The sequence below is a fragment of the Pan paniscus genome, chromosome 4, assembly GCF_029289425.2.
Source record: "Pan paniscus chromosome 4, NHGRI_mPanPan1-v2.0_pri, whole genome shotgun sequence".
Taxonomy (NCBI): Eukaryota; Metazoa; Chordata; class Mammalia; order Primates; family Hominidae; genus Pan; species Pan paniscus.
Window position 1 is genome coordinate 134,752,368 of NC_073253.2, and position 25,802 is coordinate 134,778,169.

General features: G+C 46.1%; 1 long non-coding RNA gene and 2 pseudogenes across 1 annotated transcript; all 3 read left to right on the top strand.

The window, feature by feature from the left end:
- Positions 1-6,210: 6,210 nt before the first annotated feature.
- Positions 6,211-6,813, top strand: LOC100983854 (cancer-related nucleoside-triphosphatase-like; annotated as a pseudogene).
- Positions 6,814-7,510: 697 nt separating this feature from the next.
- LOC100981505 (nuclear receptor coactivator 4-like) lies at positions 7,511-9,854 on the top strand (annotated as a pseudogene).
- A 1,459-nt stretch (positions 9,855-11,313) lies between these two features.
- On the top strand, positions 11,314-25,519 carry LOC117980174 (uncharacterized). Its single transcript, XR_004671343.3, has 2 exons — positions 11,314-17,396; positions 23,433-25,519. It is a non-coding gene; the product is annotated as an uncharacterized LOC117980174 (long non-coding RNA).
- The last annotated feature ends 283 nt before the right edge of the window (positions 25,520-25,802 follow it).

A 25,802-nucleotide genomic window follows, 5' to 3' on the forward strand; every position in this document is an offset into this window, starting at 1 on the left:
GCAGGCTGCGAAGGGAGCAGAGGCCCCACAGCCTGGGCCTTCCAGTGCCAGGCCAGGATTTCCGCACACCCTTAATCCATGCAGTCTATCCCTGTGTGTACCGTGCTCTGCATGGGATAGGACTGCTGGTGCACGTGCCAGGTCAGTACTTGTCATGGCACCTACAGCTGGACAGGGGAAATGGGCAGAACACAACTGTATGAGTAAGTAGTTAACTACAGATGTGGCAGGGCTACAAGGAATGCACTCAGCCTGCTGCCGTGAGTGGAAATTGGAATACCCAGGGTCAGGTTTCCCTGAAGGCGGCGATTTACCCTGAGTTTGGAAGGAGGATGGGAGTGATGGAGGGCAGGTGGGTGTGCAACATTCTGAAAGGAGCAGCACACACAAAGGCCCTGGAGTGGGAAGGAGCTGGGCAGTGGAGGAACAGAGCAATGGCTGGTGCAACTGGGGCATGTAAGCATGTGGAGGAGTCTCTTTTAGTTTCCAAGAGCTGCCATAACAAAGTATCACAAATTTTGTGGCTAAAAACAACAGATGTTTATTCTCTCATAGTTCCAGAGGCTAGAAGTCCAAAATCAAGGTGTTGGTAGGGCCACACTTCCTCTGAAATCTCTAGAGTAGCGGTCCCTAACCTTTTTGGCACCAGGGACTGGTTTCTTGCAAGACGATTTTTCCATGGATGGGAAGGGGGATGATTTCAGGGTGAAACTGTTCCACCTCACATCCGAGCATTAGTTGGATTTTCCTAAGGAGCATGCAACCCAGATCCCTCGCATGTGCAATTCACAATGGAGTTCGCGCTCCTATGGGCATCTAATGCCGCCACTGATCTGACAGGAGGCAGAGCTCAGGCTGTAATGCTCGCTCACCCACTGCAGCCCGGTTCCTGACAGGCCACAAATCAGTCCTGGTCCAAGGCCCAGGGACTGGGGACTCCTGCTCTAGAGGAGGATCTCTCCTTGCCACTTCTACCTTCTGGTAGTCCCAGGTGTGTCTGGACCCAACCTCTGCCTCCTTCGTCACATGGCATTCTCCCTTCTGTGTCTCTGTCTTCACATAGCCTTTCTTGTTATGAAGACACCAGGTGAAGGTACAGTGGCTCATGCCTGTAATCCTAGTGCTTTGGGAGGCTGAGGCAGGAGGATTGCTTGAGGCTAGAGTTCAAGGCCAGCCTGGGCAACACAGGGAGACCCCATCTCTAGAAAAAAAAAAGAAAAGGCCAGGTGCGGTGGCTCATGCCTGTAATCCCAGCACTTTGGAAGGCCGAGGCAAATGGATCACCTGAGGTCAGGAGTTTGAGACCAGCCTGGCCAACATGGTGAAACCCCGTCTCTACTAAAAATACAAAAAATTAGGTGGGTGTGGTGGCAGGCCCCTGTAATCCCAGCTTCTCGGGAGGCTGAGGTAGGAGAATCTCTTGAACCCAGGAGGCGGAGGTTGCAGTGAGCCGAGATCATGCCGCTGCACTCCAGCTTGAGCAACAACAGCGAAACTCCATCTCAAAAAAAAAAAAAATTAGCTGGGCATGGTGGCTCACGCCTGTAATCCCAGCTTCTCAGGAGGCTGAGGCAGAATTGCTTGAGCCCAGGAGGTGGACATTGCAGTGAGCTGAGATTGCACCACTGCACTCCATCCTGGGGGCAGAGTAAGACTCTGTCTCAAAAAAAAAAAAAAAAGCACCAGTCACTGGATTAGGACCTACCCTAATGACCTCACCTTAACTCAATTGCATCTGCAAAGGCCCTATTTCCAAGTAAGGTCACATTCACAACTACCATAGATTAGGATTTCAGCATTATCTTTTTGGAGACACAACTTAATTCATAACAGGGTCAGTGGTATAAGAACGGGACTGGAGGGTGGGTGGGACCCTTGTGGCTTGTGGCCAGGGCCTCAGTACCTAGGAAGCATCACAACAGCTGCATTCATGGGATTGTCCTCAGCAGTAAGACACATCAGCTGTATTGACAAGCGGGGACATCACAGCTCTTCCAGACTGACCATCTGGTCCTCCAAAGAGGAAGCTGAGGGCCATGGAGGGAAGTTAGGCCCAAGTTCCAGGCTGCCTGGCTTACTGGCTGCAGCTCTCAGGCTGGTGGTGCTGAGTTCCCACACTCTGCTCCACAGCCTGCTCCTTCCTCTGGTAGTTGCTTCTTCCCTCCAGACACCCCGGAAGTGCTGGTCTGGGCTGGCTCTCATTTCTATTTCCAGCTGAGTTACAGCTTTCACGAGTCTTCCCTGAAACTCATTATCAGTGGTCCCAGTGAGAAATAAGCCCCCATGCTTTCATTCAGGGGACTCTGGGCCTTGGACAGAGTGTGAATGGGGTAGGGAGGCCTCTGGCCTCTACGGAGCCACTCTTTTGCCCACACAACCTCAGTGCCCCTTAATCCTACCAGAATAGGGACATTGGGGGGATTTTATCAGTTGATCACAGTAGACCTGGTTTCCAATCTGGCCTCTGCTTCTTCTGGCTATGTGACCTTGGCCCAGATATGCAACCTCTTTAAACCCAAATTTCCTCATACCTAAAATGGGGATAGCAACATCTTTTATCTGACACAATTGTTTTGAGAATGGAAAGAAAAAATGCATAAATGCACGTGCAGACCTGATTTGTAAATGCTCAGTAACTGCTAAGTCTTTTTATTTTATTTATTTATTTATCTTTTTTGAGATGGAGTCTCACTTTGTTGCCCAGGCTAGAGTGTAGTGGTGCAATCTCGGCTCACTAACCTCCGCCTCCTGGGTTCAAGCGATTGTCCTGCCTCAGCCTCCCGAGTAGCTAGGACCACAGACACATGCCACCATTTTTGTATTTTTGTATTTTTAGTAGAGATGGGGTTTCACCATGTTAGCCAGGCTGGTCTTGAACTCCTGACCTCAAGTGATCCACCCATCTCGGCCTCCCAAAGTGCTGGGATTACAGGTATGAGCCACCTTGCCCAGTCATTTTTTGTTTTTGTTTTTTTTGCTTGTTTGTTTGTTTTTGAGACAGGGTCTGTCTCCCAGGCTGGAGTGCAATGACAATCACAGCTCATTGCAGCCTTGACCTCCCAGATTCAGGCAATCCTCCCATCTCAGCCTCCCAAGTAGCAAGGACTATAGACTTGTACCACCATGCCTAGCTAATTTTTGTATTTTTTTTTTTTGTAGCGATGGGGTTTCACCATGTTGTCCAGGCTGGCTTAGAACTCCTAGGCTCAAGCAATCCACACACCTCAGCCTCCCAAAGTTCTGGGATTACAGGTGTGAGCCACTGCACCCTGCCAGTAATTGCTAACTCTTATCACCACCACCAGCACCATCACCATCATTATCACCACTGACAATCACACTCTTGGAGTTGCCAGCCCCTCTTACCTTGGTTTCTACCTTGGGCTCAAATCACCTCTCCTGCAGACACAGAGATTTGATGTCTAATCCAGGGGTGGCTTCTGGGTCTGACTCCAGCTGCCCCTCTGTTATAATTCTATTGTCCCATCATGGAATTAACTATTGTGTCGTGGTCTTCCCTAAACAAGATGCTATCCTAGTAGACATAATGAGGAAAGAGGGGCTAGATGATGGTGTGATTGGGGGCAGGGAAGCACAGCTGGCTGGCTGAGCTGCTGTATCTTCAGGAAGTGAACAATGGACCCACATTTTGTTGGAAGGAGGTATCTAGCCAAGTGCAGAGATCTACCATTTATTTATTTATTTATTTATTTATTTATTTATTTATTTATTTTTGAGATGGAGTTTTGCTCTTTTTGCCCAGGCTGGAGTGCGATTGTACGATCTCTGCTCACTGCAACCTCCGCCTCCCAGGTTCAAGCAATTCCCCTGCCTCAGCCTCCCTAGTAGCTGGGATTACAGGCATGCACCACCATGCCTGGCTAATTTTGTATTTTTAGTAGAGATGGGGTTTTTCCATGTCAGTCAGGCTGGTCTTGAGCTCCTGACCTCAGATGATCCATCCCCCGCAGCCTCCCAAAGTGCTGGGATTACAGGCATGAGCCACTGCGCCCAGTCTTATTTATTTATTTACTCATTTTGATAATAGCTTTATTGAGATATGTCATATATTATACGGCTCACCAACTTAAAGCATGCTATTCAATTCAATGGTTTTAAGTATATTCACATAGTTGTGCAACCATCACCACAGTTAATTTTAGAACATTTTTGTCACTCCCAAAAGAAACCTGTACCTTTAGCCATTGATATAGTTTGGCTCTGTCCCCACCGAAAATCTCATCTTGAATTGTAATCCCCATAATCCCTACATGTCAAGGGTGGGACTAGGTGGAGGTAATTGGATGATGAGGTGGTTTCCCCCATGCTGTTCTCATGATAGTGAGTGAGTCTCACGAGATCTGATGGTTTTATAAGCGTCTGGCATTTCCCCTGCTTACACTCATTCCATCCTGCTGCCCTGTGAAAAAGGTGCCTGCTTCTCCTTTTCCTTCTGCCGTGATTGTAAGTTTCCTGAGGCCGCCCCAGCCATGCAAAACCGTGAGTCAATTAAACCTCTTTCCTTTATAAATTATCTAGTCTTGGGTATTTCTTCATAGCAGTGTGAGAAAGGACTAATATAACCATCAACCCCCAACCACCAACCAACACCCCTACCTCATCCCCAGACAACCACTAATCTGCTTTCTGTATCTATAGATTTGCCTATACTGGACACAACATAAATCGAATCATGCAATATGTGATTGTGTCCGGCTTCTTAGCATCATGGGTTTTTTTGTTTGTTTTTTATGTGTGTATTTTTGAGATGGAGTCTCGCTCCATCACACAGGCTGGAGTGCAGTGGTGCGATCTCAGCTCACTGCAACCTCCGCCTCCTGGGTTCAAGCGATTCTCCTCTCTCAGCCTCCTGAGTAGCTGGGATTACAGGCACGAGTCACCATGCCCAGCTAATTTTTTGTATTTTTAGTAGAGACAGGGTTTCACAATGTTGGCCAGGCTGGTCTCGAACTCCTGACCTCAGGTGATCCACCCTCCTTGATCTCCCAAAGTGCTGGGGTTACAGACCTGAGCCACTGCGCCCTGCCCTTAGCATCATGTTTTACAGGTTTGCCCATGTTGTAGCATGTATCAGTACTTCATTTCTTTTTATTCTTCTTGTTGCCAAAAATATTCCATTGTGTATAATGTTCCATTGATATACCACTTTTATTGACCATTAATTAGTTAAGGACAATTGAGTTATTTCCACTTTTTGACTATCATAAATAATGCTGCAATGATCATTCATGCCCAAGTGTTTGTGTGGACACACATTTTCATTTCTCTTGGGTATGTATGTGGGTGAGGGGATGCTTGGTCATATGGCAACTCTATATATAGACTTTTGAAGAACTGCCAGACTGCTTTCCAAGTGGTTGCACCATTTTACTTTCCCACTAGTTATGTGTGAGGGTTCCAGTTTCTCTACCTCCTAGTCAATATTTGCTATTCTCTGCCTGTTAAATTCTAGCCATCTAGTGTATGTGAAGTGATATCTTATTTTTTTATTTTAAAAAAATTTTGAGCCAGGCGCGGTGGTTCTCGCCTGTAATCCCAGCACTTTGGGAGGCTGACGCGGGTGGATCACAAGGTCAGGAGATCGAGACCAGCCAGGCCAACATGGTGAAACCCCGTCTCTTCTAAAAATACAAAAATTAGCTGGGCATGGTGGTGGGTGCCTGTAATCCCAGCTACTTGAGAGGCTGAGGCAGGAGAATCGCTTCAACCCGGGAGGCAGAGGTTGCAGTGAGCCAAGGTCATGCCACTGCACTCCAACTTGGCGACAGAGCGAGACTCCATCTCAGAAAAAAAAAAAAAAAAAAAAAAAATTGGGGGCCGGGTGCAGTGGCTCACGCCTGTAATCCCAGAACTTTGGGAGGCCAAGGTGGGCGGATCACTTGAGGTCAGGAGTTCAAGACCAGCCTGGCCAACATGGCGAAACCCCGTCTATACTAAAAATACAAAAATTAGCCAGGTGTGGTGATGCATGCCTGTAATCCCAGCTACTCGGGAAGCTAAGGCAGGAGAATCGCTTGAACCTGGGAGGTGGAAGTTGCAGTGAGCCAAGGTCATGCCACTGTACTCCAGCCTGGGCAACAGAGTGAGACTCCATCTCAAAAAAAAAAAAAAATTGCTGGGGGCCTACGGTACAGGGTGAGCAGGGCCTGAATGGTGACCCTGACCTGGACCTGACCTGAATTGCAACCCCAACTCTACTGCAACCCTGACCGTGACCCCAGTGGATTTTATAGAAAGGAAGTCAGACAGGGAGGGAGAATAGGATTTGATGTCATCATGTTGTCCGGCATCCAGGGGCCTTTATTTAGAGTTGGGTTAGAGCCTCCACCTGGAAAATGTGGATGCCAAGTTGGGCATTATGTGGTTAACCTGACTTATTTTGAGCAGTTGGCGCTCCCTATCTTGAGGAATGCAGATTCCAGCAGTGGCCCAGGGCAGAGAGTGTGCGTCACTGATGAGAGTGGGAAAATGAAACTCTTTAGTTAGCCTTTCATCCAAGCTGTTTGTCAGATGCTATCTACCCCAGGGACTATAATCGCTGGCACAATCCCAGTCCCTAAAGGAAAGTCACTGGCCGTTGTAGAAGAAATCAGAAACAGAAATGACGTGAAAGTGTTTAATGTCTCCAAGGAAGACAGAAACCACCTTCTGCCAGATATTGTGATGTGTGTGCAGAGCAGCAGGAAGCGAAGACGTGTGTGTTCCTGCTTTTCTACCTGTGAAGGGGTGCCCAGTTCAAGAGGAGCCCGATGGAGCCCTGCCTGTCACGGCTGTATGCCTTTGGGGTTATGATAGCTTGTGGGCTTTTCTAGTGAAAATGTCAAATGTTTTCCATAAAATGTTTAAAAGATCAACTTAGCCTTAATGCTGGATTGTCTGTACAAGATTAATAATCCATTGTGGCTTATGTATGCCTAAAGATTTCTGTTTATTTCCTCTTGCAGTCATGCACATGATTTGGGTAAATTATGAGATGAGAAATGGTTTTCAGAGTATTAGATGGAATTTGCCCCCATCGAAGTTTATAAATGTGTTCACAGGGAGGGGGGAATAATAGCTCATTGCCTAACCAATTTTGCAGGTCATGAAAATGAAATTCCTTTCCAGGTGCAGCTTCAGTCCCATGCAACTTAAAATAATAACAGTTATTTGATTTTTTAGAAAACTATTCCAAAAGAAAACCATTTTAGGTAATCTCCCCCAACTCTTACTATTTGTTTGCTTATTGCTTAATAAATATAAAAATAAATCTAAAGGTTATAGACAAAAGAAAAAAATTTTTTTAGTCTGGGAGCAGTGGCACTTTGGGAGGTCGAGGCCAGCAGATCACTTGAGGCCAGGAGTTCAAGACTAGCCTGGCCAATGTGGCCAAACCCCATCCCTATTAAAAATACAAAAAATTGCTTTGGGCCCTAGGTTTGTGTGGTCCGTGTCTCAGCCCACCCAAGGTCCCCTCGGATCGCTCGGAGAGGCACTCGGACCTGGAGCAGTGAGCAGAATGAATACCTTCTAAGACCAGAGTGGCAGCTCCAGTAATAGAGAACCCCTTTTGAGGCCAGGCACGGTGGCTCACACCTGTAATCCCAATACTTTGGGAGCCCGAGGTGGGCGGATCACGAGGTCAGGAGATCGAGACCCTCCTGGCTAACACGGTGAAACCCCGTCTCTACTAAAAATACGAAAAATTAGCTGGGCGTGGTTGCAGGCGCCTGTAGTCTCAGCTACTTAGGAGGCTGAGGCAGGAGAATGGCCTGAACCCAGGAGGCGGAGCTTGCAGTGAGTCAGGATCGCGCCACTGCACTCCAGCCTGGGCAACAGAGCGAGACTCTGTCTCAAAAATAAATAAATAAATAAATAAATAAATAAATAAATAAAACCCCTTTTGAGGTGTAGTGATGCATGGAGGGACTTGGAGCTTGCTATTGGTGGAGTTCTCCGGGCTGAACAGCAAATTAAAGATAACTTGAGAGAGGTCAAAGCTCAGATTCACAGTTGCATAAGCTGTCACCTGGAATGTCTTAGAAGTTGTGAGGTGTGGCTATATGAACAGGTAGACCTCATCTATCAGCTTAAAGAGGAGACACTTCAACAGCAGGCTCAGTAGCTCTAGTGGTTATTGGGCCAGTTCAATTTTCTTACTCATCAACTGGACTGTACCCAAAACAAAGATCTAGCCAATCAAGTCTGCGTGCCTGAAGAGACTGGGCAGTTTGACCCTTAAGCCTAAAGATTCAACTATCTCGCTCTTTGAAGCTGACACAAGTGCTCTGCGCCAGACCATCACCACATTTGGGTCTCTCAAAATCATTCAGACTCCTGAGCACTTCATGGCTCATGCTAGTTCATCAAATATTGGGCCCTTCCTGGACAAGAGAAGCTATAACCCAATGCCAGAGCAGAAGTCAGCATCCAGTATTGTAGCTGTCCCTCTCAGCGAATGGCTGCTTGGGAGCCAACCTGCCAGTGGTCATCAGGCTCCTTACATACCCAGCACCAACCCCCAGGACTGGCTCACCCAAAAGCAGACCTTGGAGAATAGCCAGACTTCTTCCAGAGCCTGCAATTTCTTCAGTAATGTCTGGGGAAACCTAAAGGGCTTAGAAAACTGGCTCCTCAAGAGTCAGCAACAGGAAATTCCTGAAAAACCAAGTTATCAAAACTGTAACAGCCATTCCACTACTAGTCATTTCTCCATTGAAATGGAAAAGTTTGAAGATCTAAAGCTTCCTGATCAAGATGAGATGGACCTATCAGATTGGCTGGTGACTCCCCAGGAATCCCATAAGCTGAGGAAGCCTGAGAATGGCATTTGTGAAACCAGTGAGAAGTTTAAGCTCTTATTCCAGTCCTATAATGTGAATGATTGGCTTGTCAAGACTGACTCCTGTACCAACTGTCAGGGAAACCAGCCCCAAAGTGTGGGGATTGAAAACCTGGGCAATCTGAAGTGTCTGAATGACCACTTGGAGGCCAAGAAACCATTGTCCACCCCCAGCATGGTTACAGAGGATTGGCTTGTCCAGAACCATCAGGACCCATGTAAGGCAGAAGAGGTGTGCAGAGCCAATGAGCCCTGTACAAGCTCTGCAGAGTGTGTGTGTGATGAGAGCTGTGAGAAGGAGGCTCTGTATAAGTGGCTTCTGAAGAAAGAAGGAAAGGATAAAAATGGGATGCCCGTGGAACCCACACCTGAGCCTGAGAAGCATAAAGATTCCCTGAATATGTGGCTCTGTCCTTCTAGAAAAGAATTAATAGAACAAACTAAAGCACCAAAGGCAGTGGTTCCTTCTAGAATTGCTGATTCCTTCCAAGTCATAAAGAACAACCCCTTGTTGGAGTGGCTTATCAGGCCCCTATACAAAGAAGGAAGTCCCAAGGAAGTGCCTAGCACTGAAGACAGAACTGGCAAACAAAAGCTTAAAAGGCCCATATGAGCACTTCCTGGTGTCCCTTTAACACAGCTGACTGGGTCCTGCCAGGAGAGAAGATGGGCAATCTCACCCAGTTATCCTCTGGAGAAGACAAGTGGCTGCTTTGGAAGAAGACCCAGGAAGTATTACTTAATTAACCTCTACAGGAGAAACATAACTTCCCCCGAGACCATTACCACCTCCCTGCAGTTTGTGATCTCTTTGCCTGTATGTAGCTTAAAGTTGATAAAGAGAAGTGGTTATATCAAACTCCTCTACAGATGTGAAGGATTGGACAAGAGTTGAGCAGCCTTTCTGCCGATTATCACACATCATGAGCTAAGTGACTGCGGCTTGCCAAATCATTGTGTTTCTGGGTCTGACCAGTTAGCTTAGTTCTTCTGCCTAATTTTGAACTAGTAAAGCAAAATGAGTCATCAGATTATGAGTTATTGTTTAAAAGAAAAATGCTGTTTATTGATGCTGAGGTGATTCAGTTCCTTCCTCCTTACAGAAGTATTAATTCACCCACACACTAGAAATGCAGCATCTTTGTGGATATGTCTTTTTCACAAGCCTCCAAGACTCCTTAGATTGGGTTGTTACTAAAAGTACATTAAAACACTCTAGTTTTAAAAATGAAATATTTCTCTAATCAAAGTGTATTGATGTATTCTAAAGATAGTAAATTCCCTAACATTTAATTGCCCTATAGATGCTTCTCTTGCTGTGGGTTTTCTTCTGTTAGTGGTCTGAAATAATGATTTTCCTGTTCTATTAATATATAGTGTATTTTGCACAAAAAATTAACCTGCCCAATGGTGATTACCAAAATATATATTAATAATCTTGGCAATTTTTGACATTAATTACCAAACATTTTAGCCTACATGTTAGTTCTACATTATTACTTTTCACTTGAAAGGAACTCAGCTACTGCAAATTTTGTCTTTCTTTCTTTCCATAAATGTTATTTAAAAATGCAGTGAGCTCTTTTAAAAGGGCTCGGTATTATTTCAACACTATTTTTGAGGTAGTTCTAACCTTTTAAAATATTCTACAGCCCAGCCAGGTGTGGTGGCTCACCCCTGTAATTCCAGCACTTTGGGAGGCCGAGGCAGGTGGATCACGAGGTCAAAAGTTCAAGACCAGCCTGGCCAAGATGGCGAAACCCCATCTCTACTAAAAATACAAAAATTAGCTGGGCGCAGTGGCAGGTGCCTGTAATCCCAGCCACTCCGGAGGCTAAGGCAGGAGAATCGCTTGAACCCTGGGGGCGGAGGTTGCAGTGAGCCAAGATTGCGCCACTGCACTCCAGCCTGGGCGACAGAGTGAGACTCTGTCTCAAAAAAAAAAAAAAAAAAAAAAAAAATTCAGACCCACAGAGTTTAAAAGAACCCCAATACTGACTAAGCAAACAGGCAAAAGACCTATTGGAAATAGTACTTGAACGATTCACTATCATAGGGATTATTGGTGCATCCTGTGTAAATGGAAGCTGAGCTTGACACCCGGTGCTTTAAACTAGGGATAAAGTCGTCCTCTCACTGCAAGCACAGCATACCTGTATCTCCAAAAGTGATGTTCTAGTGAACAGGCCGTTTTCAACACTTGTGCCTTGGGGTATTCATTGAAGCTTTATGAAAACTACTGATGTTTTCTCAATCTCCTTAAAGTTATGTCCATGCTTTAAAATGTCTCTGTAGGAGAGAAGTGGAGTTTATGTTTTTAAATTCTCTAAGATATCTTTACTGCTTTCCAGACTTTGAAACTATTAAGCTTCTTAACTGCCTGTTATTGGAAATACTTCTACAGAAACTTCATGGTCCCACAATGTCATTGCCATACAGCTTCACTAGAGTTCTTTGAACCACAGCTGAAAAGAGCTTTGTCTTATTTTTTAATTCCCTCCCCAGATATCATTTAGAAGTATCATAATAAAGGTGGTGAGCAAAAACAACATAAAGAGCCTTTCCAGTTATGTTAAGTTGCAGCTAACTCTCTACTTTCTTTTCTGAGGCCAAACACACTGTACTTTACATTGTCAAGATATAATTTACATTAATCACTATGTCTATGAGTATGTAAAACATCTTTCGCATTGATGAATTTTGTATATGCCACCATTAAAAGCATAACAGCCATTAAAAAAAGATACAAAAAATTAGCCAGGCGTGGTGGTGCATGTCTGTAATCCCAGCTACTCAGGAGGCTGAGGCAGGAGAATCACTTGAACCCAGGAGGCGGAGGTGGCAGTGAGCCGAAATCATGCCATTGTACTCCAGCAGGGCAGTGACAGAGCGAGACTCCGTCTTAAAAAAAATAAAAAGAAAAAAGAAAAGAAAAAATTTCTTTTAGAGAGGGGGTCTCACCATGTTGCCCAGGCCGGAGCGAAGTGGGTATTCACAGATGTAATCATAGTGCACTACAGCCTCAAACTCCTGGATTCAAGGATCCTTCCACCCCAGCCTCCCAAGTAGCTGGAATCATAGGTGCTTACTACTACACCCTGCTCATTTTTTAATTGGGTTATCTTTTTATTGTTGTAATAATTTATTATTTTATTATAAGAGTTCTGTATTCTAGATACGTTATTTATCAGATATATTAGTTTTAAATTTTTTCTTCTTCTTCTTTTTTTTTTTTTTGAGACAGAGTCTTGCTCTGTCACCCAGGCTGGATTGCAGTGCATGATCTTGGCTCACTGCAGCATCTGCCTCCTGAGATTTTCTGAGTGATTCTCCTGCCTCAGCCTCCCGAGTAGCTAGGACTACAGGCATGAACCACCATGCCTGGTTAATTTTTGTATTTTTAGTAGAGATGGGCTTTCACCCTGTTGGCCAGGCTGGTCTCAAACACCTGGCCTCAAGTGATCCACCTGCCTCAGCCTCTCAAAGTGCTGGGATTACAGGTGTGAGCCACTGCTCCCAGCAATCTTTATTTATTTTTTTGAGACAGAATCTTGCTGTCACCCCAGCTGGAGTTGCAGTGGCATGATCACGGCTTACTGCAGCCTCAAACTCCTGAGCTCAAGTGATCCTCCCATCTCAGCCTGCCGAGTAACTTGGGCCACAGGCACGCACCACCATGCCTAGCTAATTTTTTATTTTTTGTAGAGACGGGGTCTCACTACTTTGGGTTATCTTTTTGCTGTTTTCATGGTGTCCTGTGAAACACAAAAGTTTTTAATTTTGGTGAAATCCAATTCATCTACCTTTTGCTTTGTTTTGTTTTGTTTTGTTTTTTGAGTTAGCGTTTATCTCTTGTTGCCCAGGCTGGAGTGCAGTGGCGGGATCTTGGCTCACCGCAAACTCTGCCCCCTGGGTTCAAGTGATTCTTCTGCCTCAGCCTCCCAAGTAGCTGGGATTACAGGCATGCACCACCACGCCTGGCTAATTTTGTATTTTTAGTAGAGATGGGGTTTCTCCATGTTAATCAGGCTGGTCTCGAACTCCCAACCTCAGGTGATCCGCCTGCCTCTGCCTCCCAAAATGCTGGGATTACAGGAGTGAGCCACTGCCCCCAGCCTACTTTTTCTTTTGTTATTTGTCCTTTTGGTACCATATCTAAGAAAATCTTGCCTGAGCAAGTCACAAAGATTTATGCCCATGTCTTTTTCTAAGAGTGTAAATAGTTCTAGCTCTTATATTTAGGTATTTGATCCATTTCGAGTTCTTTTTTATGTGGTGTGAGACAGGAATTCACATTTATTCTCTTCCATGTACATATTCAGTTGTCCCAGCACCATTTGTCGGAAAGACTATTCTTTTTCACATTAAATTATGTTGGCACCCTTGCTGAAAATAAAAATCAACTGTGACAGGGCCAGGCACGTTGGCTTATGCCTGTAACCCCAGCACTTTGAGAGGCCAAGGTGGCGGATCACTTGAGGTCAGGAGTTTGAGACCAGCCTGACCAACATGGTGAAACCCCATCTCTACTAAAAATACAAAAATTAGCCTGATGCGGTGGCACACGTCTGTATTCCCAGCTACTCGGGAGGCTGAGCCAGGAGAATCACTTGAACCTGGGAGGCGGAGTTAGCAGTGAGGCAAGATCACATCACTGCACTCCAGCCTGGGCAACAGAGTGAGACTCCAGCTTAAAAAAAAAAAAAATCAACTGACTGTAAATGTGAGAGTTTATTTCTGGATTCTGAATTCTTTTCCACTAATCTATATGTCTTTTTTTTTTTTTTTTTTTTTTTTTTGACAGAATCTCTGTTGCCCAGGCTGGAGTGCAAGGGCACTGTGTCAGATCACTGCAACCTCTATCTCCTGGGTTCAAGCAATTCTCCTGCCTCAGCCTCCCGAATAGCTGGGATTACAGATGTGTGCCACCATGCCAGGCTAATTTTTGTGCTTTTGGTAGAGATGGGGTTTCACCATGTTGCTCAGGCTGGTCTTGAACTCCTGACCTCGTGTGATCTGCCCACCTCGGCCTCCTGAAGTGCTGGGATTACAGAAGTGGGCCACCATGCCCGGTCTTTTTTTTTTTTTTTTTTTTTTTTTGAGACAGGGTCACTCTATCACCTCGAATTTGAATTCCTGGGCTCAGATGCTTCTTCCACCTCAGCATCCCGAGTAGCTAGGACCACAGATGTGCACCACTACACCTGGCTAAATTTTGTATCTTTTGTAGAGAAGAGGTTTTACCATGTTGCCCAGGCTAATCTGGAACTCCTGGCCTCAAGTGATCTGCCCACCTCGGCCTTCCAAAGTACTGGAATTACAGGCGTGAACCACTGTACCTGGCCAAGACTCACTTTTAACTGCATATGCTTTTGCACTTTTGTACCTTTAAATTTTTATTTTTAGTTTTATTTATTTATTTATTTATTTTGAGACAGAGCCTGTCGCTCAGGCTGCAGTGCAGTGGCAGGATCTCAGCTCACTGCAACCTCTGCCTCCTGGGTTCAAGTGCTTATCCTGCCTCAGCCTCCCAAGTAACTGGGATTACAGGTGTGTCTAGGCCGGGCATGGTGGCTCACACCTGTAATCCCAGCACTTTGGGAGGCTGAGGCAAATGGATCACCTGAGATCAGGAGTTCAAGACCAGCCTGACCAATACAGTGAAAGCCTGTAACTACTAACAATACAAAAATTACACCTGGGCATGGTAGGTCATGCCTGTAATCCAAGAACTTTGGGAGGCAGAGGCAGGTGGATCACCTGAGGTCGGGAGTTTGAGACAAGCCTGACCAACATGGAGAAACCCCATCTCTACTAAAAATACAAAAATTAGCCAGGGGTGGTGGCATGTACCTGTAATCCCATCTACTCTGGAGGCTGAGGCAGGAGAATTGCTTGAACCCAGGAGGCAGAGGTTGTGGTGAGCCAAGATCACACCATTGCACTCCAGCCTGGCAACAAGAACAAAATTCCATCTCAAAAAAAAAAAAAAATTACCCGGGCATGGTGGCAGTCACCTGTAGTCCTCCCAGCTACTCAGGAGGCTGAGACAGGAGAGTCACTTGAACCTGGAATCGTCCCACTACATTCCAGCCTGCGTAACAGAGCGAGACTCTGTCTCAAAAAAAAAAAAAAAAGTCTACAGGCTTGGTGAGGTGGCTCATCCCTGTAATGCCAGCACTTTGGAAAGCCGAGGCAGGATTATTTGAGCCCATGAGTTCGAGACCAGCCTGGGCAACATGGTGAGATTTTTGTCTCTACCAAAAAAAAAAAAAAAATCCACAAGTTATCTGATACTTCTCCCTTCAAAAGGGGAAGCCTAATTCCACTCCCAAATATAGAACTAAGTATGTCCTAAACAGCACTGTGGCTTCTTCTTTGATCTCTTTCTTGGATCACTTGCTTTGGTGAAAGTCGTCTGCCCTGCCATAAAGACACTCAAGCAGCCCCATGAAGAGGTCCAAGTGGTGGAGCTACAAGGCCTCCTATCAACAATCGGCAATATCTTGCCAGGTCCATGAACCGGCCACCTTGGCAGTGAACCCCCAGCCCTAGTCAAGCCTCCAGATGATTGCATCCCTGGATGACATCCTGATTGCACTCTCATAAGAAACCCTGAGACAGAACTACCCAGGTAAGCCACTCCCAAATTCCTGAATCTCAGAAACTATAAGATAATAAACATTATATTTTAAATTTTTTATTAAAATGAACGTGTATTGCTTGTATAATCAAAACAGAGAAAAAAGGGAATAAGAGAAAAATGGAAATAAATTCAGTCTTAGGTTCATTAACACAGCTGTGTGATCCCAAGATGGGGGTATCTTGGTCTCTCAGCAGTTTGAGTGAAGAATCCTTGAGAGCTTTGAAGGGCCACAGGTGTACTTCGAGTCATGATCAAAAAGCTGATGCTGGGCCAGATGCAGTGGCTCACGCCTGTAATCCCAGCACTTTGGGAGGCTGAGGCAGGTGGATGACCTGAGGTCAGGACTTCGAGACCAGCCTGACCAACATGGAGAAACCCTGTCTCTACTAAAAATACAAAATTAGCCAGGCATGGTGGCACATGCCTGTAGTCCTATCTACTCGGGAGGCTGAGGCAGGAGAATTGCCTGCCTGAACCTGGGAGGCTGAGATTGCAGTGAGCTGAGATCATGCCATTACACTCTAGCCTTGGCAACAAGAGCAAACTTCTGTCTGAAAAAAAAAAAAAAAAAAAGCTGATGCTGGCTGGATGTGGTGACTCACGTCTGTAATCCCAGCACTTTGGGAGGCTGAGGCAGGTGAGTCTCTCGAGGTCAGGAGTTCAAGACCAGCCTGACCAACATGGTGAAACCCCATCTCTACTAAAAATACAAAAATTAGCCAGGCATGGTGGCGCAAGCCTGTAATCCCAGCTACTTGGGAGGCTGAGACAGGAGAATCTCTTGAACCTGGGAGGCAGAGGTTTCAGTGAGCTGAAATTGCACCACTGCACTCCAGCCTGGGCAATAGAGAGAGACTCTGTCTCAAAAAATAGAAACTAAAGGCTGATGTTTCCTTGGGCCATGTTAGTGGAAATGCAGTGCCTGCAAGAGAGGTGACCCACATCAGGCTAGATCTGGGCCTTGAACACTGTCATTGAGATGGCATTCAGGGGCCCAAAGGGGCTTCTTCCTTCATCTTGGGCCGATTCCCTCATAGTGAGAGGTGAAGCTGGCTGGGCTTCTGGGTTGGATGGGGACTTGGAGAACTTTTCTGTCTAGCTAAAGGATTGTAAACACACCAATCAGCACTCTGTGTCTAGCTAAAAGTTTGTAAACGCACCAATCAGCACTCTGTAAAAACGCACCAATCAGCGCTCTGTCTAGCTAAAGGTTTGTAAATGCACCAATCAGCATTCTGTAAAAACGGACCAATCAGCACTCTGTAAAATGGACCAATCAGCAGGATGTGGGCGGGGCCAAATAAGGGAATAAAAGCTGGCCACCTGAGCCAGCAGTGGTAACCTGCTTGGGTCCGCTTCCACATTGTGGAAGCTTTGTTCTTTTGCTCTTAGCAATAAATCTTGCTGCTGCTCACTCTTTGGGTCTGCACTACCTTTCTGAGCTGTAACACTCACTGTGAAGGTCTGCAGCTTCCCTCCTAAAGCCAGCGAGACCACAAACCCACTGGGAGGAACAAACAACTCCAGATATGCCAGCTTTAAGAGCTGTAACACTCACTGGGAAGGTCTGCAGCTTCACTTCTGAAGTCAGCGAGACCACGAACCCATTGAGAGGAATGAACAACTCCAGACGTGCTACCTTTAAGAGCTGTAACACTCACTGCGAGGGTCCGTGTCTTCACTCCTGAAGTCAGCAAGATCATGAACCCACCAGAAGGAAGAAACTCCGGACATATCTGAACATCTGAAGGAACAAACTCTGGACACACCATCTTTAGGAACTGTAACACTCACCGTGAGGGTCTGCGGCTTCATTCTTGAAGTCAGTGAGACCAAGAACCCACCAGAAGGAACCAATTCCAGACACATTTTGTCTACCCAGATGGGACTATCGCCTATCGCCAAGTGGTGAGTACCATCGGACCCCTTTCGCTTGCTATTCTGTCCTATTTTTCCTTAGAATTTGGGGGCTAAATACTGGGCACCTGTTGGCCAGTTAAAAGCGAATAGCGTGGCTGCCGGACTAAAGACAAGAGTGTCAGGCTTTCTGGGAAAGGGCTCTCTGACAACCCCCGACTCTTCAGAGTTGGGAGCGTTGGTTTGCCTGGAACCAGCTTCCGCTTTTCCTGTACTTCTGGGCTGAGCCAAGGGTCAACACAGAGGAAAGCCATTCAGCTCCCAGGTCCCGACAAGTTGGTTGACCCTGCGGCCATGAGTGGAACTCTGAAAGTCGCGTCGCCCAAGAGAGACTCGCCCGTCTATCCTATCTATCCTGACCGTTGCCTCCTGGGTCCTAATGCCTGTCAGACAAACTTCCTCTCGCCTCTCTTCTCTGAGGCTAGTCCTGCTTCTAAAAATCACTCCCTATCTCTGGTGCTTTTCTAGTTTCTCCCATAAGAATGATTTCTAGTATAAACTTCAGGACTCACGAGAGTCCCTTCTTTAGGCACCCGGTCTCACCAATCAGAAAGACATAATTTTTGCCCAAAGCCCCATTGTAGGGGGGAATATCTGGAATTTTAGGATCCCTCCTCAGACAAACAGGACTAACAAAAGCTATTTCTGAAGCTAGGATATGGGGAGCCTTAGAAAGCTAGGATATCCTTAGAAGCTAGGATATGGGGAGCCTTTATCCTTCCTATTCATATAAGTGAGGACAAAAGGCATCACACTTCCAACTCTGGAGATCCCTTCCCTCCCTCAGAGTATGGCCCTCCACTTCATTTTTGGGGCATAGCATCTTTATAGAACAGGGGTAAAGTCCCAATACTAACAGGAGAATGCTTAGGATTCTAACAGGTTATCGAGAATGCGTCAGTAAGGGCCACTAAATCCGATTTTTCTTGGTCCTCTTTGTGGTCTAGGAGGACAGGCAACGGTGCAGGTTTTTGAGAATGCATTGGTAAGGGCCACTAAATCCGACCTTCCTCAGTCCTCCTTGTGGTCTAGGAGGAAAACTAGTGTTTCTGCTACTGCATTGGTGAGTGCAACTATTCTGATCAGCAGGGTCCAAGGACCATTGCGGGTTCTTGGGCAAGAGGTGTTTCTGCTGCTGCGTCAGTGAGTGCAACTATTCTGATCAGCAGTGTCCAGGGACCACTGCAGATTCTTGGGCAGGGGGAGAAACAAACAAACCAAAACCATGGGCAGTTTTGTCTTTCAGATGGGAAACACTCAGGCATCAACAGGCTCACCCTTGAAATGCATCCTAAGTCATTAGGACCAATTTGACCTGCAAACCCTGAAAAAGAGGCAGCTCATTTTTGTCTGCACTATGGCGTGGCCCCAGTATTCTCTCTGAAGGGGAAAAATGGCCCCCTGAGGGAAGTATAAATTACAATACTATCCTGCAGCTTGACCTTTTCTGTAAGAGAGAAGGCAAATGGATTGAAATACCTTATGTCCAAGCTTTCTTTTCATTGAAGGAGAATAGACAACTATGCAAAGCTTGCAATTTACATCCCACAGGAGGACCTTTCAGCATACCCTCATATCCTAGCCTCCCTATAGCTCCCCTTCCTATTAATGATAAGCCTCCTCTAATCTCCCCTGCCCAGAAGGAAATAAGCAAAGAAATCTCCAAAGGACCACAAAAAACCCCAGGCTATCGGTTATGTCCTCTTCAAGCTGTAGGGGGAGGGGAATTTGGCCCAACCCGGGTACATGTCCACTTCTCCCTCTCTGATTTAAAGCCGATCAAGGCAGACCTGGGGAAGTTTTCAGATGATCCTGATAAGTACCTAGATGTCCTATAGGGTCTAGGGCAAACCTTCGATCTCACTTGGAGAGATGTCATGCTATTGTTAGAGGAAACCCTGGCCTTTAATGAAAAGAATGCAGCTTTAGCTGAGTTTGGAGATACCTGGTATCTTAGACAAGTAAATGATAGAATGACAGCTAAAGAAGTGGACAAATTCCCTACCAGTCAGCAAGCCATCCCCAGTATGATCCCCACTAGGACCTTGACTCAGATCATGGGGACTGGAGTTGTAAACATCTGTTGACCTGTGTTCTAGAAGGACTAAGGAGAATTAGGAAAAAGCCCATGAATTATTCAATGATGTCCACCATAACTCAAGGAAAGGAAGAAAATCTGTCTGCCTTCCTTGAGTGGCTACGGGAGGCCTTAAGAAAATATACTCCCCTGTCACCCAACTCACTAGAGGGTCAGTTGATTCTAAAAGATAAGTTTATTACCCAATCAGCCACAGATATCAGGAGAAAGCTCCAACAGCGAGCCCTGGGCCCTGAACAAAATCTGGAGGCATTATTAAACTTAGTAACCTCTGCGTTCTATAATAGGGACCAAGAGGAATAGGCCCAAAAGGAAAAGCAAGATCAGAGAAAGGCCACAGCCTTAGTCATGGCCCTCAGACAAACAAACCTTGTTGGTTCAGAAAGGACAGAAAATGGAGCAGGCCAATCACCCAGTAGGGCCTGTTATCAGTATGATTTACAAGGGCACTTTAAAAAAGATTGTCCAGTGAGAAACAAGCCACCCCCTCGTCCATGTCCATTGGCAATCACTGGAAGGCAAAAGGCCCCAGAGTGCAATGGTTCTCTGGGCCAGAAGCCCCCAACTAGATGATCCAACAACAGGACTGAGGGTGCCCAGGGCAAGCGCCAGCTCATGTCATTACCCTCACTGAGCCCTGGGTATGTTTAATCATTGAGGGCCAGGAAATTGACTTCCTCTTGGACACTGGCATGGTCTTCTCAGTTTAATCTCCTGTCCCGGATGACGGTCCTCAAGGTCCATTACCATCCAAGGAATCCTGGGACAGCCTGTAATCAGGTATTTCTCCCACCTCCTCGCTTGCAACTGGGAGACTTTGTTCTTTTCACATCCCTTTCTTGTTATGCCTGAAATTCCCACACTCACCCTTATTAGGGAGGGAAATATTAGCCAAAGCTAGAGCTATTATCTACATGAATATGGGGAACAAGTTACCCATTTGTTGTCCCCTACTTGAGGAAGGAATCAACCCTGAAATCTGGGTATTGGAAGGACAATTTGGAAGGGCAAAAAATGCCTGCCCAGTCCAAATCAGGCTAAAAGTCCCCACCACTTTTCCTTATCAAAGGCAATATCCCTTAAGGCCTGGCTCATAAAGGATTACAGGATATTGTTAAACATTTAAAAGCTCAAGGCTTAGTAAGGAAATGCAGCAGTCCCTGCAACACCCCAATTCTAGGAGTACAAAAACTGAACAGTCAGTGGAGACTAGCGCGAGATCTTAGACTCATCAATGAGGCAGTAATTCCTCTATATCCAGTTGTACCCAACCCCTATACCCTGCTCTCTCAAATACCAGAGGAAGCAGAATGGTTCACTGTTCTGGACCTCAAGGATGCCTTCTTCTATATTCCCCTGCACTCTGACTCCCTGTTTCTCTTTGCCTTTGAGGATCCCACAGACCACACATCCCAACTTACATGGACTGTCTTGCCCCAAGGGTTTAGGGATAGCCCTCACCTGTTTGGTCAGGCACTGGCCCAAGATCTAGGCCACTTCTCAAGTCCAGGCACTCTGGTCCTTCAGTATGTGGATGATTTACTTTTGGCTACCAGTTCAGAAGCCTCATGCCAGCAGGCTACTCTAGACCTCTTGAACTTTCTAGCTAATCAAGGGTACAAGGCATCTAGGTCGAAGGCCCAGCCTTGCCTATAGCAGGATAAATATCTAGGCCTAATCTTAGCCAGAGGGACCAGGGCCCTTAGTAAGGAATGAATACAGCCTATACTGGCTGATCCTCAGCCCAAGACATTAAAACAGTTGCGGGGGTTCCTTGGAATCACTGGCTTTTGCCGACTATGGATCCCCAGATACAGAAAGATAGCCAGGCCCCTCTATACTCTAAGCAAGGAGACCCAGAGGGCAAATACTCATCTAGAAGAATGGGAACCAGGGGCAGAAACAGCCTTCAAAATCTTAAAGCAGGCCCTAGTACAAGCTCCAGGTTTAAGCCTTCCCACAGGACAAAACTTCTCTTTATACATCACAGAGAGAGCAGGGATAGCTCTTGGAGTCCTTACTCAGACTTGTGGGACAACCCACAACTAGTGGCATACTTAAATAAGGAAATTGATGTAGTAGCAAAAGGCTGGCCTCACTGTTTAAGGGTAGTTGCGGTGGTGGCTGTCTTAGTGTCAGAGGCTATCAAAATAATACAAGGAAAGGATCTCACAGTCTGGACTACTCATAATGTAGATGGCATACTAGCTGCCAAAGGAAGTTTATGGTTATCAGACAACTGCCTACTTAGATACCAGGCACTACTCCTTGAGGGACTGGTGCTTCAAATACATACATGCGTGGCCCTCAACCCTGCCACTTTTCTCCCAGAGGATGGGGAACCAATCAAGCATGACTGCCAACAAATTATAGTCCAGACTTATGCCGCCCGAGCTGATCTCTTAGAAGTCCCCTTAGCTAATCCTGACCTTAACCTATATACCAATGGAAGTTCATTTGTGGAGAATGGGATACGAAGGGCAGGTTATGCCATAGTTAGTGATATAACTGTACTTGAAAGTAAGCCTCTTCCCCCAGGGACCAGTGCCCAGTTAGCAGAACTAGTGGCACTTACCCGAGCCTTAGAACTGGGAAAGGGAAAAAGAATAAATGTGTATACAGATAGCAAGTATGCTTATCTAATACTACATGCCCATGCTGCAATATGGAAGGAAAGGGAGTTCCTAACCTCTGGGGGAACCCCCAGTAAATACCACAAGGAAATTATGGAGTTATTGCATGCAGTGCAAAAACCCTAGGAGGTGGCAGTCTTACACTGCCAAAACCATCAGAAAGGTGAAGGAGAAAAGGCAGAAGGAAACTGTCAGGCAGATGCTGAGGCAAAAATTGCCGCCAGGTGGAACCTCCCATTAGAAACACCTAGGGAAGGACCCTTGGTATGGAACAACCCCCTTCAGGAGATTAAGCCCCAGTATTCCCCGACTGAAACAGAATGGGGACTTTCACAGAGGCATAGTTTTCTCCCCTCAGGGTGGTTAACGACAGAAGAAGGAAAGATACTTATACCTGAAGCTAGCCAGTGGAAAATACTTAAAACCCTCCACCAAATTTTTCATATGGGTATTGAAAACACTCATCAAATGGCCGAATCCCTATTTATAGGGCCAAGTCTCCTCCGGACCATCCTACAGGTAGTCAAAGCCTGTGAGGTGTGCCACACCTTTGTCCATCATAAGGCCCCTTTGGGGGAACAAAGAATAGGTCACTATCTTGGAGAGGACTGGCAGTTAGACTTCACCCATATGCCTAAGTCAAAGGTATTTCGATACTTGCTTGTCTGTGTTGATACCTTTACAAATTGGATAGAAGCTTTCCCCTGCAAGACAGAGAAGGCTCAGGATGTGATTAAAGTCCTAATTCATGAAATAATTCCTAGACTTGGGCTTCCCCAAAGCTTACAAAGCGACAATGGTCTGGCCTTTAAAGCCATGATAACTCAGGGAATTTCAGGGCACTAGGGATACAATATCACCTTCACTGCACCTGGAGGCCACAATTCTCAGGGAAGGTCTAGAAGGCAAATGAAACACTCAAGAGGCACTTAAGGAAACTAACACAAGAAACTCATCTCCCATGGCCTACTCTGTTGCCCATGGCCTTGTTGAGAATCCGAAATTCTCCTCACAAAATGGGGTTCAGTCCATATGAAATGCTGTAGGGACGACCTTTTCTCACAAATGACCTCCTACTTGATCAGGAAATGGCCAACTTGGTCAAAGATATAACTTCTTTGGCAAAATATCAACAAAACCTTAAAAACCTACCTGAAGGATGTCACAGAGAAAAGGGAACAGAGTTGTTTCAACCTGGAGATCCAGTGTTGGTCAAATCTCTCCTCTCTACCTCCCCATCTATGGACTCTTTGTGGGAAGGACCATACTCAATAATCCTCTCTACCCCCACTGCAGTTAAGGTGGCAGGAGTGGAATCTTGGATTCACCACACCCGAGTTAAATTTTGGACATCCCCTGAGGAACCTGCGGGACCATCAGCTCAGGAGTCCCAAGATCACCCAGACCAGCCTTGATACCTGTGAACCATTGGAGGACTTGCATCTCCTATTTTGGAAGGAATCATCCCAGACTAAAAAGGCTCCTACCACTGATCCTGAAGAAAAACCCCTTCCTCCTTAAAAAAGATAAGTGAAAACCTACATAATCTTTAACACCTCTCCTTGCCCCTTTAATGGAATCCTTTTACTATTTCATCATATTATTAAGCAGCATACTAACCATACTCTTTGCGATAGGACTATATACTGTAGCTCCTGCTGGGATGAAAATAAAATAGAACACAGGGAGCCACTCACTTTGCTCCCAACATCCCTTTCCAGCCACTCACCGGAGCTACCTTGGCAAGTACTCTAGAAGTATGAAAAAATGAAAACAACAAACTCGCACACCTTTTTAACATACACAACCAGTTTTGTCTACCCAGCTGAGGTATATTCTTCTTATGTGGAACACCGACCTATATCTGCCTCCCCACTAACTGGACAGGCACCTGCACCTTAGTCTTTCTAAGTCCCAACATTAACATTGCCCAGGAAATCAGACCCTATCAGTACCCCTCAAAGCTCAAGTCCATCAGCGCAGAGCCATACAACTAATACCCCTACTTATAGGGTTAGGAATGGCTACGCTACAGGAACTGGAATAGCCAGTTTATCTACTTCATTATCCTACTACCACACACTCTCAAAGGATTTCTCAGACAGTTTGCAAGAGATAACGAAAACTATCCTTACTCTACAATCCCAAATAGACTATTTGGCAGCAGTGAGTCTCCAGAACTGCTGAGGCCTAGACCTCCTCATTGCTGAGAAAGGAGGACTCTGCACCTTCTTAGAGGAAGAGTGTTGTTTTTACACTAACCAGTCAGGTATAGTACGAGATGCCACCAGGTGTTTACAGGAAAAGGCTTCTGAAATCAGACAACGCCTTTCAAACTCTTATACCAACCTCTGGAGTTGGGCAACATGGCTTCTCCCCTTTCTAGGTCCCATGGCAGCCATCTTGCTATTACTCGCCTTCAGGCCCTGTATTTTTAACCTTGTCAAATTTGTTTCCTCTAGGATCGAAGCCATCAAGCTACAGATGGTCTTACAAATGGAACCCCAAATGAGCTCAAATAACAACTTCTACTGAGGACCCCTGGACCTACCCACTGGCCCTTTCACTGGCCTAAAGAGTTCCCCTCTGGAGGACACTACAACTGCAAGGCCCCTTCTTCGCCCCTATCCAGCAGGAAGTAGCTAGAGCGATCATTGCCCAATTCCCAACAGCAGTTGGGGTGTCCTGTTTAGAGGGGGCATTGAGAGGTGAAGCCGGCTGGGCTTCTGGGTCGGGTGGGGACTTAGAGAACTTTTCTGTCTAGCTAAAGGATTGTAAACACACCAATGAGCACTCTGTGTCTAGTTAAAGGTTTTTTTTTTTTTTTTTTGAGACAGAGTCTTGCTCGGTTGCCCAGGCTGGAGTGCAGTGGCACTATCTCAGCTCACTGGAAGCTCCGCCTCCTGGGTTCACGCCATTCTCCTGCTTCAGCCTCCTGAGTAGCTGGGGCTACAGGCACCCGCCACCACGCCCACCTAATTTTTTGTATTTTTAGTAGAGACGGGGTTTCACCATTTTAGCCACGATGGTCTCGATCTCCTGACCTCATGATCCGCCCACCTCAGCCTCCCAAAGTGCTGGGATTACAGGCGTGAGCCACCACACCCGGCCAAGGTTTGTAAATGCACCAATCAGCATTCTGTAAAAACGCACCAATAAGCGCTCTGTCTAGCCAAATGTTTGTAAACTTACCAATCAGCAGTCTGTAAAAACGGACCAATCAGCACTCTGTAAAATGGACCAATCAGCAGGATGTGGGTGGGGCCAAATAAGGGAATAAAAGCTGGCCACCCGAGCCAGCAGTGGCAACCTGCTTGGGTCCCCTTCCACACCGTGGAAGCTTTTTTCTTTCACTCTTAGCAATAAATCTTGCTGCTACTCACTCTTTGGACCCGCACTACCTTTCTGAGCTGTAACACTCCCTGCGAATGTCTGTGGTTTCACTCCTGAAGCCAGCGAGACCACAAACCCACTGGGAGGAACAACCAACTCCGGACGCGCCACCTTTAACAGCTGTAACACTCACTGGGAAGGTCTGTGGCTTCACTCCTGAAGTCAGCGAGACCACGAACCCATCCGGAGGAATGAAAAACTCCAGATGAACCACCTTTAAGAGCTGTAACATTCACTGCAATGGATCACAGCTTCACTCCTGAAGTCAGCAAG